The 16231-nt window shown below is 39.0% G+C and overlaps 1 protein-coding gene across 15 annotated transcripts in view; it reads left to right on the forward strand.

Annotated features, from left to right (window-relative positions):
• The first annotated feature begins 10365 nt into the window (after nucleotides 1-10365).
• LOC106573205 (protein-methionine sulfoxide oxidase mical2b-like) overlaps nucleotides 10366-16231 on the forward strand; it is a 73357-nt gene continuing 67491 nt past the window's right edge. For 11 of the 15 annotated variants that reach the window (XM_045696965.1, XM_045696967.1, XM_014148021.2 and 8 more), the window contains exon 1: nucleotides 10374-10644. The gene's annotated coding sequence lies outside the window, so the exon portion shown is untranslated. Of the gene's footprint in view, nucleotides 10645-12858; nucleotides 13005-16231 lie in introns of all 15 variants that reach the window. The other 4 variants (XM_045696964.1, XM_045696962.1, XM_045696963.1 and 1 more) reach the window with 3 other exon arrangements.

Here is a 16231-nt window from a genome sequence, read left to right on the forward strand (position 1 = left end):
ATTTTGAGTGTGACTCCAAATCCAGACCTCCATGGGTTGATAAATTGGATTTCCATTGATTATTTTTGTGTGATTTTGTTGTCAGCACATTCAACTATGAAAAGAAAAAAGTATTTAATAAGATTATTTCATTCATTCAGATCTAGGATGTGTTATTTTATTGTTCCCTTTATTTTTTTGAGCAGTATATATTACTCTTACAGAATTTCCACATGGGCGAGGATATTGGAAATTTAATCAAAGCCTACTAGATGACAAATTGTTTATAACTAGGACAGAAGAATTTATAACTGACTTTTTCAGACATAACATATGTAGAGCAGATCCCCTTATTGTATGGGACACTTTTAAGTGTGCCTTTAGAGGCCTTGCAATTCAGTACTCATCTATAAAACAAAAGCAATTTAGATCAAAAGATTCCATATTAATAAAGGAAAATGAAGGACTAACAGTACAGTTAGATAGCATTAGAAACTACCATAGAGGCACAGAATAAGTTAGAGGAAAAACTAAAAGAAATGGAGGAACTTATTCAAGAAAGATCCAGTGTAATATATTATAAAAATAAAGCGAACTGGATGGAATATGGGGAAAAATGCACCAAATTATTTTGAAAGAGGAAGTAAAGTACTTTAAGAATATGTTTTCGTTTCAGTCTCCTCCATCTCCACTAACTGAAACTAATTGTATGGATTTTTTCCCTAATATTAATGTAAAATTAACATCTGTACAGAAAGATTCGTGTGAAGGCCAAATTACAGAGGAGGAACTTCTTGATGCAATTGGGGCCTTTAAGGATGGGAAAACTCCAGGGCTGGATGTCATACCAGTGGAAGTATACAACACTTTTTTTGATAGCATGTTTTAACCACTCCTATATAAATGGCAGATTATCAGACACGCAACAAGAAGGTCTGATATCATTATTACTGAAACAGGACCCAAATGGTATATATAAAGATCCAGTCCATTTAAAAATTGGAGACCTCTTACACTCCAGTGTTGTGATGCAAAAATCCTAGCAAAATGCTTGGCGCATATACTTAAAAAAGTATTGTCAGATATTATTCATCCTAATCAGACAGGTTTTTTACATGGACGATACATTGGAGATAATATAAGACAAGTACCGGAAACAATAGAATACTATGAAATATCGGGGACACCAGGCCTGGTTTTCATAGCTGATTTTGAAAAGGCTTTTGATAAAGTACGACTGGAGTTTATATATAAATGCCTAGAATATTTTAGTTTTGGGGAATCTCTTATAAAATGGGTTAAAATTATGTATAGTAACCCTAGGTGTAAAATAGTAAATAATGGCTACATCTCAGAAAGTTTTAAACTATCTTGAGGAGTAAAACAAGGTTGTCCACTATCGGCATATCTATTTATAATTGCCATCGAAATGTTAACAGTTAAAATTGGATCAAACAATAATATTAAGGGATTAGAAATCCGTGGCTTAAAAACTAAGGTGTGATTGTTCGCTGATGATTCTTGTTTTCTTTTAAAACCACAATTAGAATCTCTCCACGGCCTCATAGAGGATCTAGATACTTTTGCTATCCTCTCTGGATTAAAACCAAATTATGATAAGTGTACGTATTGGATCACAAAAAAAATGCAAATTTTACATTACCATGTAGTTTACTAATTAAATGGTCTGACGGAGATGTGGACATACTCGGTATTCAAATCCCGGGCAAGCCAAACAAAATTAAAAGGTACTATTTATATAATGAATATGTAACGACCGTCGTATTGAGTAGACCAAGGCGCAGCGGGTTGAGTGCTCATTTTAACTTTTATTTGAACACGTAACAAAACAAGAAAACACACCACAGCTTGACAGTCTTGCAGGCTAAACACAGCAGCGCAAAAACAACTTCCCACAAAGGACAGGTGAAAACAGGGCTACCTAAGTATGACTCCCAATCAGCAACAACGATGTACAGCTGTTCCTGATTGAGAGCCATACCAGGCCAACACAAAGAAATACAGAACATAGATAGCGCATAGAAATACAAACATAGAACATAACCAAAAACCTCGGAATACTCTAAACAAACACCCCTCTACATAAACACATATACCAACAAACCCCGAACCACATAAAACAAACACCCCCTGCCACGTCCTGACCAAACTACAATAACAAATAACCCCTTTTCTGGTCAGGATGTGACAGAATATTAATTTGGAGGGCAGAAATGATGAAATATTAAAGCATTAGACCTCTCACTAAAGGCATCAGTCATGCAAAAGTTATACTTAAATCCAAACTGGTTCTCTAGTAAATTGGTAAGAATGTCTCATCCTATGTTCAAGAAGGGCCTTTTTCCCTTTATTCAGATTACACCTGCTCACTTTCGGTTGTTTGAAAAGGAAATAATCTCCAAAATGTCGTTATTTTTTAAACAAGCCTTAGAAAGTTGGTTGCAACAAATAATACAACAAATATTGTGGTTAAATTCAAATATAGTAATTTATTTAAAAAAATGTATTTTTCGAAGAAATGTTTAAAATAGGTATAATTTTTGTGAATGATATTATAAATAGGACTGGTGGAGTGATGTCACACATGCAGCTAACACAGACATATGGAAATGTCTGCTCTACCCAAAATTACAACCAATTAATTGCAGCATTACCACAGAAATGGAAGAAGCAAGTAGAAGGGGGGAAAGTAAGGAACTTTAATACTTTGAATTAAAGCACATAGATAGTTAAAGAAAAGTGTGATAAATAAAAACATATACCAATTTCATGTAAGGAACAAAAAACTGACAGCTGTGCCATATAAAATGCTAAATAGTTGGGAAGAGATTTTCGATACGCAAAACAACGCCGGATTCAAAACTTGGAATTTTTCAATTACTATACAAAATTCTTGCAACCAATAGAATGTTATATATATGGGGGATACAATCTTCCCAGCTCTGCAGATTCTGCTGTGAGGAGGCAGAGTCATTAGATCATTTATTTTGGTATTGTCCATATGTAGCTGGTTTTTGGTCACAGGTCCAGAAATGGCTGAAGAGTTGCAACATTTGCCTAGAACTAACGCTGCAGATAGCAATACTGGGTGATTTGAAAAGCCATAGTCAATCAATCAATAATATAATAATTATTTTAGCAAAAAATGATTTTTTTTAAATTTACAAATCTGTTGAAGCTTTGAGAATAGACAGGTTCAATACTTTTGTGAAGCATCACTGCACAGTTGAAAAATATATGGCAAATAGAAATCCAAAATGGATGATGTTGAGAGATAGATGGGAGGGGTTGAATGGAGCTGAAGAGTGGAACTAATAACAAGATAACCAATGTAAAACATATGGGATCTGTAAAATGTATATAGGTTCAGAACATTTGTGAAATAGAAATCAAACTGGATGGACATCAGAAATATAGGAAGGACTAAAAACAAACAAAATATAACTATTGTAAAATAGATTGTGTCTGTAAAATGTGTATAAGATATATAAACTGAAGGTAGAAGCCTAAGTGTTATTGTTTATTAGTTTACTCCAATTGGGGACAGGGTGGTAGGGTTTGCGGGGAATAATAAAGGTATATTCTAAAAAAAAGTATGTATGTCTATAAAGGTATGTGTATGTATATATGTGTATATGTATGTGTCTGTAAAATGTGTATAAGATATATAAACTGAAGGTAGAAGCCTAAGTGTTATTGTTTATTAGTTTACTCCAATTGGGGACAGGGTGGTAGGGTTTGCAGGGAATAATAAAGGTATATTCTAAAAAAAGTATGTATGTCTATAAAGGTATGTGTATGTATATATGTGTATATGTATGCATGCGTGTATGTATATGGATATATATATTTACCCAAAAAATATATGGGGGATTGGAAATGATGCTGACAATTACATTGATGGAAGCAACATTCTTTCCGCAATATTAAGCTGATCCACCCCTAAAAAGATCATGATTGTTTTATTATATGCAATGTGTATTGGTACAACTCTTACACCTCAAATAAGACTTTCTTTTTGGATCTTGCTGATGAGCTTCCTGAGCTGCAAACAAGTATACAAATGCATGGCTTATAATAGCTGGAGACTTTAATGAAACACCTGATAACTCTTTAGATAGATTTCCACCTAGAATAGCTCAAAGAGCTCAGAATAGTGACATCACCTCATTTTGAAGTAAACTGACAGGGATCGATACATGGCGCTTCTTTAGTACAAACTGAAACGAATGCACCTGGTGTAATAGGTCAATGATGGTCGGATCCAGAATTGATCGGTTTCTCTTTTCTCCCCCACTTTTACAGTATGTACAAGAAGTAAGTCATAAACATGCACCTTTGACTGATCATAAAATGATATTATTGAAGTTAGAATGTTCTGGAAAATCCAGTGGCATTCGAGGATACTGAAAACGTAATAATTCACTCCTAAATGAGCCAGTCATTTAACAAGAGCATAAATAACTTGATCATAGACTCGTTTAGGTCAAATGATTTAGAACCAAAGCATGGAAGTAACTGGGAAATATTTCAATTCAAAGTAAGATCTACCTACATGGCACGCAGTAAGGAACTAAAGAAGCAAACATTTTTGAAAGATGAGCTTCTGAATAAATTGAGTGTTCTTTTAGAAAGGGGCCTTTTCTAGATCTAGAGAACAATGGGTTGAGGAGGGTGAGAAAAACATTTTTTTGCTCTTGAAAAAATAAACTAAAAGAGAAAATCTCTTTCTGCCTTAAATATTGACAATACCTTGTGTAAAGACCCTAAGCTCCTCTTGTAACAGCTGTCGGGAGTTAGTGTTCATCATGATTTTAATTAAAGTAAGAACACTATACAAAACTGAACAAAAACACGACAGCAAACCAGTCCTGTTAGGAAATAATCTAACAGAAACAATTACCCAGAAAAGCCCAATGGAAAAACAGGCACTTATGTGTGACTCCCAATCAGCAACAACCAACAACAGCTGTGCCTGATTGGAAGCCACACGGCCAAAATCAATGAAACAGACAACATAGAAAATGAACATAGAACGCCCACCCAATGTAACACCCTGGCCTAACCAAAATAAAGAACAAAAATCCGCTCTCTATGGCCAGGGCGTTACACCTCTCTAACTTTGTGTATTCTTTCTATGAAAATCTGTATAAATCAAATTTTCATGTGATTGAATGTGAACATTTTATAAAAACAGGGTCATGTTCCAATTAGATTGGAGTTTTCTATAGGAGAGATTCGAGATGGTCTTAGATCTATGAAGAAGGGCAAAGTACCTGGAACATATGGTATTTCTGTGGAATTTTATTTACACTTTTGGGAACATTTAGAAGGACCAGTATTCAACATGTTCCAAGAATGCCTAGCTACGGGTGAGATGATTACTAACATGAAACACGGGGTTATTTCCTTAATACCAAAACCTGATAAAGATCCAATTTTCATAGATAATTGGAGACCTATTACATTATTAAACAGATTATAAATTGATAACTTTAGCATATGCTAATATACTTAAAATGGGCCTAAACCACCTTATTAATGAAACCCAAACTGGTTTCATGAAAGGTCACCACACCAGCTGTAACATTATGTTTGTTTTCAACTTGATTGATTACACTGATACAGTGTACTTCAAGGCTATTATATTACTCCTTGACTTTTGTAAAGCATTTGATACAATTTAACACAAATTCCTAATACATTCTTTGTACACTTTTGGTTTCGGGACTAGCTTTGTCTCTGTTATCAATATGTTTTATAAAGATATTAATAGTTCTATTACGATTAATTGTAATCTAAAATATTTAATATTCACCGTAGTGTACGCCAGGGTTGCCCTATTTCAGCTTTCTTATTCCTTTTAGTTATAGAATTACTATCTATTAGCATTTTAAACAACCCTGAATTAAAAGGTATTTCAAATAAATGCGAAATATTGTCCCTGCATAACTCAAATTACCAATCTGTTGAGAATATTCCAGTGAAAGATAATGTGAAATACTTAGGGGTGCCCATGGCGAAAAAACATATTGTCCGTCAACATCTCAATTTCTCTCAGAGATGAAAGAAAACAAAATCCATCTTTAATAATTGGCACCAGCGTGACCTCTCTATTATTGGAAGGGTTTTATTGTCCAAAGCAGAGGGTCTGTCACGTTTTGTCTACCCTGCTATATCCCTATTTGTAGCTGATCAAACCAGCAAGGATATCAACAACACTTTCCTAGACTTTATATGGAAAAATAAACAATGCAAACTTAAGAAGTCTGTAATATCAAACCAAAGAGCTGATGGCGGGCTTGAAGTACTAGAATACCTTTTTACAACAATACCTTTTTACAACAATACCTGGATAAAAAGATGTATGCTTAGCTCTAAAACTATATGGTACTTCATTCCCTGTCATATTTTTATGAAATTGGGTGGTCTTCAATTTTTGTGCAACTATTCTCCAGCAAAATTACCCATCAAAACACAAATGAGATTACCCAGGCACTTCTGTGGAACAACAAAGATATTGTTGTTAAAAACAAGTCTTTGTTCTTTCCTAAGTGATTTGATAGAAATATTATATTTGTGCTTGATTTATTTGACAAAGAAGGAAATATACTCTCTTCAAATCGAATTGTATTTGTCACATGCGCTGAATACAACAGGTGTAGTACACCTTACAGTGAAATGCTTACTTACAAGCCCTTGACCAACAATGTAGTATTAAGAAAAATAAGTGTTTAGTAAAAAATTGAAAAGTAAAAAATAAAAAATAATGAAAGAGCAGCAGTAAAATAACAGTAGGGAGGCTATATACAGGGGGTACCGGTACAGAGTCAATGTGCGGGGGCACAGGTTAGTCGAGGTAATTGAGGTAATATGTACATGTAGGTAGAGTTAAAGTGACTATGCATAGATAATAACCAGACACTATGTGGTGGCTAATTTCTGCATTACCAAATGAGGAGAGTTACAAACTTCACACACCAGTCAGAGTTATACTTAAACTACATCTTTAATAATAAGAGCTTTGCATTAGCACTGACTTTCAATGATGCGCCATTTCTAATGAACCATTGAAAGTGACAACACAAAAGTACAAAGATCTTTTATAGCCAAGATACACCCCTCTCAACCTACATGACGAACCACAGATCTTAGGAACAGTTCACAAAGAAAGACTTTTACTTGAGAGAGGAGTATCCCATAGCCAGATAGCATTCGGTATAAATTATTGTTCAGTTTGGTCCCTAAGACGAGGTTCTAATCCCGTTCCTGGTACTTCATAGCACAAAAACACCATCTCATCCAATGGCATAAATCAATTGTCAACTCTAGATACTCCCATCTCAAGTAAACGCCCTCTTGACCCCACTCCTGGACAAGCTCACTGAGGGGAGTGAGCCTCTAGGTCATACACTATCCCAGGATAAGTGCAACATCAGAGAGGACATACAATGGTTCCAGACACTGCCATACACCTTCCCCCAATGCCAAAGGAGGGAGTGACTTGCGCAAGACATTGTGGAGACAAGTAATTGGTTCCTCATTAATCACGCCATCCCTTCACATGGTTTAACAGATACATTCACATATGAAGACAATGTTCCATCCTGTCCTCTTCCCTTTCTTATATTCTGCATAGCACCAGGGATATGTGAAAGACAAGCCTGACCTCTCTCCTCTCTGGGCCCCAAGTGACTGAGCCCCAGCTGAGGGAAGAAATGCAACTGCCAACACTAGAGTCTATTAGAAATACATTCTAATAGACACGTATATCACATAAACATATTATGCAATACAAGCATTATAACATAATCTTGCAATTTTCCACGACAACTAGCAGCAGTGTAAAAGAGGGGGTGGGTGGGGCATCACTGCCATACCAGGCAGTGATGCAACCAGTCAGGATGCTCTCGATGGTGTAGCTGTAGAACTTTTTGAGGATCTAAGGGCCCATGCCAAATCTTTTCAGTCTCCTGAGGGGGAATAGGCTTTGTCGTGCCCTCTTCACAACTGCCTTGGTGTATTTGGACCATGATAGTTTGTTGGTTATGTGGACACCAAGGAACTTGAAGCTCTCAACCTCCTCCACTATAGCCCCGTCGATGAGAATGGGGGCGTACTCTGTCCTGCTTTTCCTGTAGTCCACAATCATCTCCTTTGTCTTGATCATGTTGAGGGAGAGGTTGTTATCCTGGTACCACACGGCCAGGTCTCTGACTTCCTCCCTATAGGTTGTCTCATCGTTGTCGGTGATCAGGCCTACCACTGTTGTGTCGTCAACAAACTTAATGATGGTGTTGAAGTCATGCCTGGCCATAGAGTTAAATCAAATCAAATTTTATTGGTCACATACACGTGTTTAGCAGATGTCATTGTGAGTGTAGCGAAAAGCTTATGCTTCTAATTCTGACAGTGCAGCAATATCTAACAAGCAATATCTAACAATTTCACAACAAATACCTAATACACACAATCTAAGTAAAGGTATTGAATGAGAATATATAAATATGTGGATGAGTAATGTCAGAGCGGCATAGCCTAAGATGCAATAGATAGTATAGTATACAGTCATGGGTGAACAGGAAGTACAGGAGGGGACTGAGCACACACCCCTCAGGGGCCATTGTTGAGGAGCTGCGTGGCAGATGTGTTGTTGCCTACCCTTACCACCTGGGGGCAGACCGTCAGGAAGTCCAGGATCCAGTTGCAGAGAGGGGTGTTTAGTCCCAGGGTCCTTAGCTTATTGATGAGCTTTGAGGGCTCTGGGGTGTTGAACGCTGAGCTGTAGTCAATGTAGCATTCTCACGTAGGTGTTCCTTTTGTCCAGGTTGGAAAGGGCAGTGTGGAGTGCAATAGAGATAGCATCATCTGTGGATCTGTTCGGGCGGTATAGAAAGTTCTCAGAAACATATAGCTTACCAATACATTATAAAGAATTGAATTCTATATGCAAAGCAATACTTTCAGGACTTACTCAATTAATGAAATCGCATTTGTGTTTTGGAGAACTTGTCAAGATAGATGCACAATTTATGTTAGAAGGTTGCCCCCTGCTGGATAAGAAATATCATACATAATAATACATTCATAATGTTATTATAATGTTATTTTATGTTTCTTCAGAGAAAATACATAAGGTGATGTCCTATGTTTTTTTGTTATTCACTTGTAATTTGACATTTTATAATAATAAAAATAAAATATATATTTTTTATAATAATAATATTTGTAGCATTTAACGCATAGAGCAGTGGAGGCTGGTGGGAGGAGCTAGAGGAGAATGGGCTCATTGTAATGGTTGAAACAGAGTAAATGGAACGGTGTCAAACACATCAAAGATATAGACACCACGTGCTTGACTCCGTTCCATTAACTCTGTTCCAGCCATTACAATGAGCCCATCCTCCTATAGCTCCTCCCACCAGCTGCCACTAGCAGATAGAGAAGTTGACCATGTTGGCTGTGCTGTGCAAGTTGTTATGGATTTGCAATAGCACTTTTTGTCCTGTAGATGGACATGTAATCCTATTTTTCCAGACGTACAGTCAAAGGCATATGATCAGTCTCGGATTCAGTTTGAAAATTCAACCCCAAAACTTTTTTTTTTGCACAATCAAATTATCATAGAAAATATTTTTTTTACAATATGTTTCCATAGGGCCTGGGATAACTCACTCTTAAACACTCACAGAGTCCCCTTAGGCCCTGTCTTGAGATGTTTTATTTTATTTAACCAGGCAAGTCAGTTAAAAACAAATTCTTATTTACAAATACGGCCTACACTGGCCAAGCCCCAATGGGACTCCCAATCACGGCCGGTTGTGATACAGCCTGGAGATGTGCTTATCATAGGCTATTGTGGCAGGTTATAACTGTTAGCTACTTGATCCTCTAGGTTCACTTTACTATTAGGCTGGTTTGTCATTCCGAAACCCTAATGTGTTATGTCAGTATGGGGGGAGGGGGGGGTGTTTGTTCGCTCTCTGTAACTGAAGTCCTCCAAAAGCATAGCTGTCGCAGGGCAATAAAATACCCTGCAATGTGGAGAAGAGCGCGCGCGTGTGTGTGAGTGCGTTCTTATTATGTATATCCTGTCGATTGACAATGACTCCTTGGAGTTAACTATTTGGGGCTGCCTTGGGAATATATTGTCACATGTTAACCACTGTCAACACGGTCATGACGAATTGTGCAACTTCTTTATGTTAGACAACATAATGCATTAACTATTCCTCCATTTATTCTCAAATGCATTAGGTTCCAACATGCTTTTATAGGTCTACTTAGGGGAGAAAGTTGATCAGAGGATTCGTTTGGCAGCAAATTTACGCTCCAAGGTTATCGCTCAGCTTCTCATTGGACGTCATTACTCCGTAGCACCTCCTCTAAAGACTTCGTCAGGCTTTATCCGGCTCCGGTTTGTCGGCTACAACTTGAGAACATTTTCAATAGTCAACTGACTGAGATAGAAGTTGGATACCTTGGAGTTTATTGCTCGGTGGGAACGTTGTTTATTCTGGACAAAACAAGGCGTTTTGATTAGGACAGCTGTCATTTTGAAGTTCGTTTCAATTGACACACAGATGTAAGTGAATGACAGTCTGTTTCTCATTTGAGCGTACGACTGACCGACTAACTATTCCGGTGAGCTTTTAACACTTTAAACATACATTGCCTGTGTGTTCTATTCAACTTTAGCTCGTATTATTTCTGTTCAACGTGTGCCACTGAAATATTTATGCATTTATTGGGAGATGCTATCGGATTCTGAATACTGTATAAATACTGTTTGGTTACACAGTCCTAGTGGTGTGAAGTACTTAAGTAGTAATACAAAGTATTTTTGATTATAGTTTTTTGCGGTATCTGTACTTTTTTATATTTTTGACAACTGTTACTTTTACTCCACTGCATCCCTAAAGAAAAGGTGTACATTTTACTCCCATACATTTTTCCTGACACCCAAAAGTACTCGTTACATTTCAAATGCTCAGGCAGGACATCAATATGGTCCAATTCACGCACTTATCAATATAACGCATTGTCATCCCTACTGCCTCTTATCTGGCGGACTCCATAAACACAAATACGGAGTTTGTAAATTATGTATGAGTGTCCCTCTCTGTCCGTAAAAAAAAAAAAAAAAAATCCTGCCGTCTGGTTTGCTTAATATAAGAAGTTTGATGTAAAGCATTTACTTTGAACTTTTACTGAAGTATGACAATGTAGTACTTATTCCACCACTGTACTTAACTACATTTAAAACCAGATGCTTTTACTCAAGTAGTATTTTACTGGGTGACTCACTTTTACTTAAGTCATTTTCTATTAAGGCATCTTTACTTTTACTCAAGTATGACAATGGAGTACTTTTTTCACCACTGCACAGTCCTAGTTTAAAAAGATCATGCTCCATATTTTACAACAGGTGATGTGTGCATACTGGGGCCCTGCACTGTTACTGCAAAATCAAGTGTTTTCTATGGTGCTTGTCTGATTTATTTGAGACACTAAACTATTGAAATAGCCTACAGTCATCAATTTGCTCTGTGTAACTTCTTCACATTACGAATTACAATTCCTATTATATGTTATGAATTTGCTAAACATGATATGTTATGAATTCTAGCTAGGTGGCTAACGTTAGCTAGGTGGCTAAGTTTAAGAGTTAAGCCACAAGTGACCGGGAGTCCCATAGGACTGCGCATGATTGGCCCAGCGTCGTCAGGGTTAGGCCACGGGGGCTTTAATTGTCTCATCGGGCCCTAGTAACTCCTTATGGCGGGCCGGGTCCCTGCAGGCTGACCCCAGTCGCCAGTTGAACGGTGTTTCCTCCGACATATGCTGACTGCTTGTTGGCTGCTTTTCCTTCACTCTTCGGTCCAACTCATCCCAAACCATCTCAATTGGCTTGAGGTCTGGTTATTGTGGAGGCCAGGTCATCTGATGCAGCACTCATCACTCTCCTTGGTCAAATGGCCCTTACACAGCCTGGAGGTGTGTTGGGTCATTGTCCTATTGAAATACAAATGATACTCCCACTAAGCGGAAACCAGATGGGATGGCGTATCGCTGCAGAATGCTGTGGTAGCCATGCTGGTTAAGTTGATTTCTAAATAAACACACCATCCTCCATGCTTTACAGTGGGAACTACACATGCAGAGATCATCCGTTCACCTACTATGCATCTCACAAAGATACGGCAGTTGGAACCAAACCATCTCAAATTATACGAATGTATTCCAGGTCAAGATTTCCTGGGCGCATAACCATTTATAAAACCTGGCTGTTACTGGATGTACAGTAGTTCCTGCCAATTTGACTTTAATCCTGAGCCCTCTCAATGGCCAAATTATTTTCTTTCTATAAGGGCCTTATTCCCATTGTTACAGCAGCGATGTTAATCTTCTACCTTTTTTCATGTGAGCTTTTCAGAATAATCTCTCCCTTCTTGCCGATATGGGGGAGGGGAAAAAAAATAAGTTACACAAGGGCTCACTACTTCATGTCACTTATAAGTGTCTTATAAGGGCTGTGCCTGCATGTCAGCCCAGAGGCAAGACAGAAATACACCAGGAGCTCGTGGTGTCCGTGTCACTGTTGAACCGGATGAGTTTCTGTCAGGGGCCATTATATATTCTGGGACCGTTGACTGAGACAAAGGCATTCATACAGACAGACGTTTTCCTTTTACAGTTTTATTACTGTGATTGCTTGTGTGTTTTACTAGATTACTTTTGGACATTCTATGTCGCACAGCTTCACATAATGCACATGCAGTGTATTCTGAAAGTATTCTACATTTTTGTTACGTTACAGCCTTATTCTAAAATGGATTCAATTGTTTTTCAATCAAGGCTCCCGAGCGGCGCAGCGGTCTAAGGCACTGCATCTCAGTGCAAGAGGCATCACTTCAGGCCCTGGTTTGATCCCGGGCTGTATCACAACCGGCTGTAATCGGGAGTCCCATAGGGCGGCACACAATTGGACCAGCGTCGTCCAGGTTAGGGGAGGGTTTGGCTGGGGTAGAATACAATTAGTTCTTAACTGACTTGCCTAGTTAAAAAAAAAGATCTACACACAATACCCCATAATGACAAATCAAACAGTTTTTTTTAGAAATGTTTACAAATGTAAATGTGATATTTCAGTTTTTTTATAAGTATTCACACTCTTTACTCAGTACTTTGTTGAAGCACCCTTGGCAGTGATTACAGCCTCTAGTCTTCTTGGGTATGATGCTATAAGCTTGGCACACCTGTATTTGGGGAGTTCCTCCCATTCTTCTATGCAGATGCTCTCAAGCTCAGGTTGGATAATGGAGCATCACTGCACAGCTATTTTCAGGTCTCTCCAGAGATGTTCAAGTCCGGGCTCTGGCTAGGCCCCTCAAGGACATTCAGAAACTTGTCCCGAAGCCACTCCTGTGTTGTCTTGGCTGTGTGTAGTTGTTGTCCTGTTTTGAATGTGAACCTTTGCCCCAGTCTTAGGTCCTGGGTGCTCAGAAAGCAGGTTTTCATCAAGGATCTCTATGTACTTTGGTCCGTTCATCTTTCCCTCGATCCTGACTAGTCTCCAAGTACCTGCCGCTGAAAAACATCCCCAAAGCATGATGCTGCCACCACCATGCTTCACCGTAGGGATGGTGTCAGGTTTTCTCCAGACGTGACGCTTGTCATTCAAGCCAAATAATCTTGGTTTCATCAGACCAGAGAATCTTGTATCTCATGGTCTGAGAGTCTTTAGGGGCCTTTTGGAAAACTCCATGTGGGCTGTCATGTGCCTTTAACTGAGGTGTGGCTTCCGTCTGGCCACTATACCATAAATGCCTGATTTGTTGGAGTGCTGCAGAGATGGTTGTCCTTCTCAAAGGTTCTCAGAGAGGAGTCAGAGGTGTGGGGCTTTCTTAATTGACATCATTGTCATCAGCACCCAGGGAGCAGTTGTTGGGGGTTAACTGCCTTGCTCAAGGGTAGAACAGCAGACCTTTTTTTACCATGCCAACTCGGGGATTCGAACCAGGGACCTTTCTGTTACTGGCCGAACCCTCTTAATCGCTAGGCTACCTGCCGCCCCTATAGCCAGTCCCCCATGAAAGAAATTCAGTACATCCTTCTCTTGGCCAAATATGTGTCCAGGAAATAGCCCCGCTGTGTGGTATATTCCCTCTAAAAAAATATCTGGATTAGTTAGACCATTCCTGGTGAACAAGCAAACCATTAGGCTACAGCAGTTCTAATGGCTTCAATGTCATGGTCTCTAATGGTCTTCAATGGTAAGTCCCAAACACTCACACAGTATAGTGTTTTGCAATGGGGTTGGGTTTAATGGTAAGTGTCACTAATCACACTAAATAGATGTTTTCTTCATGCATTGGTTTATAATTTTATTATTTGATTAGGTTTGTCACAACATTTTAGTCACTAGCCCATTTCTCAAGTTTTGGGCTTGTAGGAAAAGTCTTCATATGAGAATTGGACCATAGTGATGGCCCTCTCAGAAAGCTGACATTTGTTGGATTAAGGAGAGTTTGGTTGAAGCATTAGGTTGCTAAAAGGACACACTGAATTGCTTTCATGGAGAACTGGCTTGACTTGTGAGGATGAACACACCGTTTATTTTCATCATGAGCAAAAGCTTTTGGTTTTCTACCCGAAGTTGCAAAGAAAATGTTGTGATCCATTTAAAGCTGCAATATGTAACTTTTTGGGCGACCTGGCCAAATTCACATAGCAATGTGAGTTATAGATCTATCATTCTCATTGAAAACAAGTCTAAGATGCTTCCCATTTTTAAGTTTTGTTTTTGCATCTTTTAATTTCAGTTTTGTACACCAGCTGAAAATACAATATCTTTGGTTATTGACAATATATTTCACAGCGGTTTAGATGGTACAATGATTCTCTACACTATACTTGTTTGTTTTGTGACAAACTGAAATTTCATATCAAATGTTATTTGTCACATGTGCCAAATACAACAGGTGTAGACCTTACAGTGAAGTGCTTACTTATAAGCCCTTAACCAACAATGTAGTTTTAGAAAAAATGTGTTAAAGTATGTACTAAATAAACTGAAGTAAACAAATGAAAAATAATTAAAGAGCAACAATAAAATAACAGTAACGAGGCTATATACAGGGGGTACCGGTACAGAGTCAATGTGTGGGGGCAAGGTTAGTCCAGGTATTTGAGGTAATATGAACATGTAGGTAGAGTTAAAGTGGCTTTATAGATAATAAACAGAGTAGCAGCAGTGTAAAAATGTGTCGGGGGGGTCAATGCAAATAGCCTGGGTAGCCATTTGACTAGCTGTTCAGGAGTCTTATGGTTTGGGGATAGAAGCTGTTAAGAAGCCTTTTGGACCTAGACTTGGCGCTCTGGTACCATTGCTGTGTGGCAGCAGAGAGAACAGTCTATGACTAGGGTGGCTGGAGACTTTGTCAATTTTTAGGGCCTTCCTCTGACACCGCTTGCCATAGAGGTCCTGGATGGCAGGAGCTTGGCTCCAGTGATGTACTGGGCCGTACGCACTACCCTCTGTAGTGCCTTGCAGTCGGAGGCTGAGCAGTTGCCATACCAGGCAGTGATGCAACCAGTCAGGATGCTCTCAACGGTGCAGCTGTAGAACTTTTTGAGGATCTGAGGACCCATGCCAAATCTTCTAAGTCTCCTGGGGGGGGGGTGTTGTCGTGTCCTCTTCACGACTGTCTTAGTGTGTTTGGACCGTGACAGTTTGTTGGTGATGTGGACACCAAGGAACTTGAAACTCTCAACCTGCTTCACTACACCCCCATCGATGAGAATGGGGGCGTGCTCGGCCCTCCTTTTCCTGTAGTCCATGATCCTCTCCATTGTCTTGATCACATTGAGGGAGAGGTTGTTATCCTGGCTTTCTGATGACCTCCCTATAGGCTCTCGTCATTGTCGGTCATCAGGCCTACCACTGTTGTGTCTTCGGCTAACTTAATGATGGTGTTGGAGTCATGCAGTCATGGGTGGGTAAAAAGGGGGGACTGAGTACACAATCCTGAGGGGTCCCTGTGTTGAGGATCAGCGTGGCAAATGTGTTGTTACCTACCCTTAGCACCTGGGGGCGGACCGTCAGGAAGTCCAGGATCCAGTTGCAGAGGTAGGTGGTTAGTCTCAGGGTCCTTAGCTTAGTGATGAGCTTTCAGGGCACTGTAGTGTTGAACGCTGAGCTGTAGTCAATGAATAGCATTCTCACATA

The sequence above is a fragment of the Salmo salar genome, chromosome ssa16, assembly GCF_905237065.1.
Source record: "Salmo salar chromosome ssa16, Ssal_v3.1, whole genome shotgun sequence".
Lineage (NCBI taxonomy): Eukaryota > Metazoa > Chordata > Actinopteri > Salmoniformes > Salmonidae > Salmo > Salmo salar.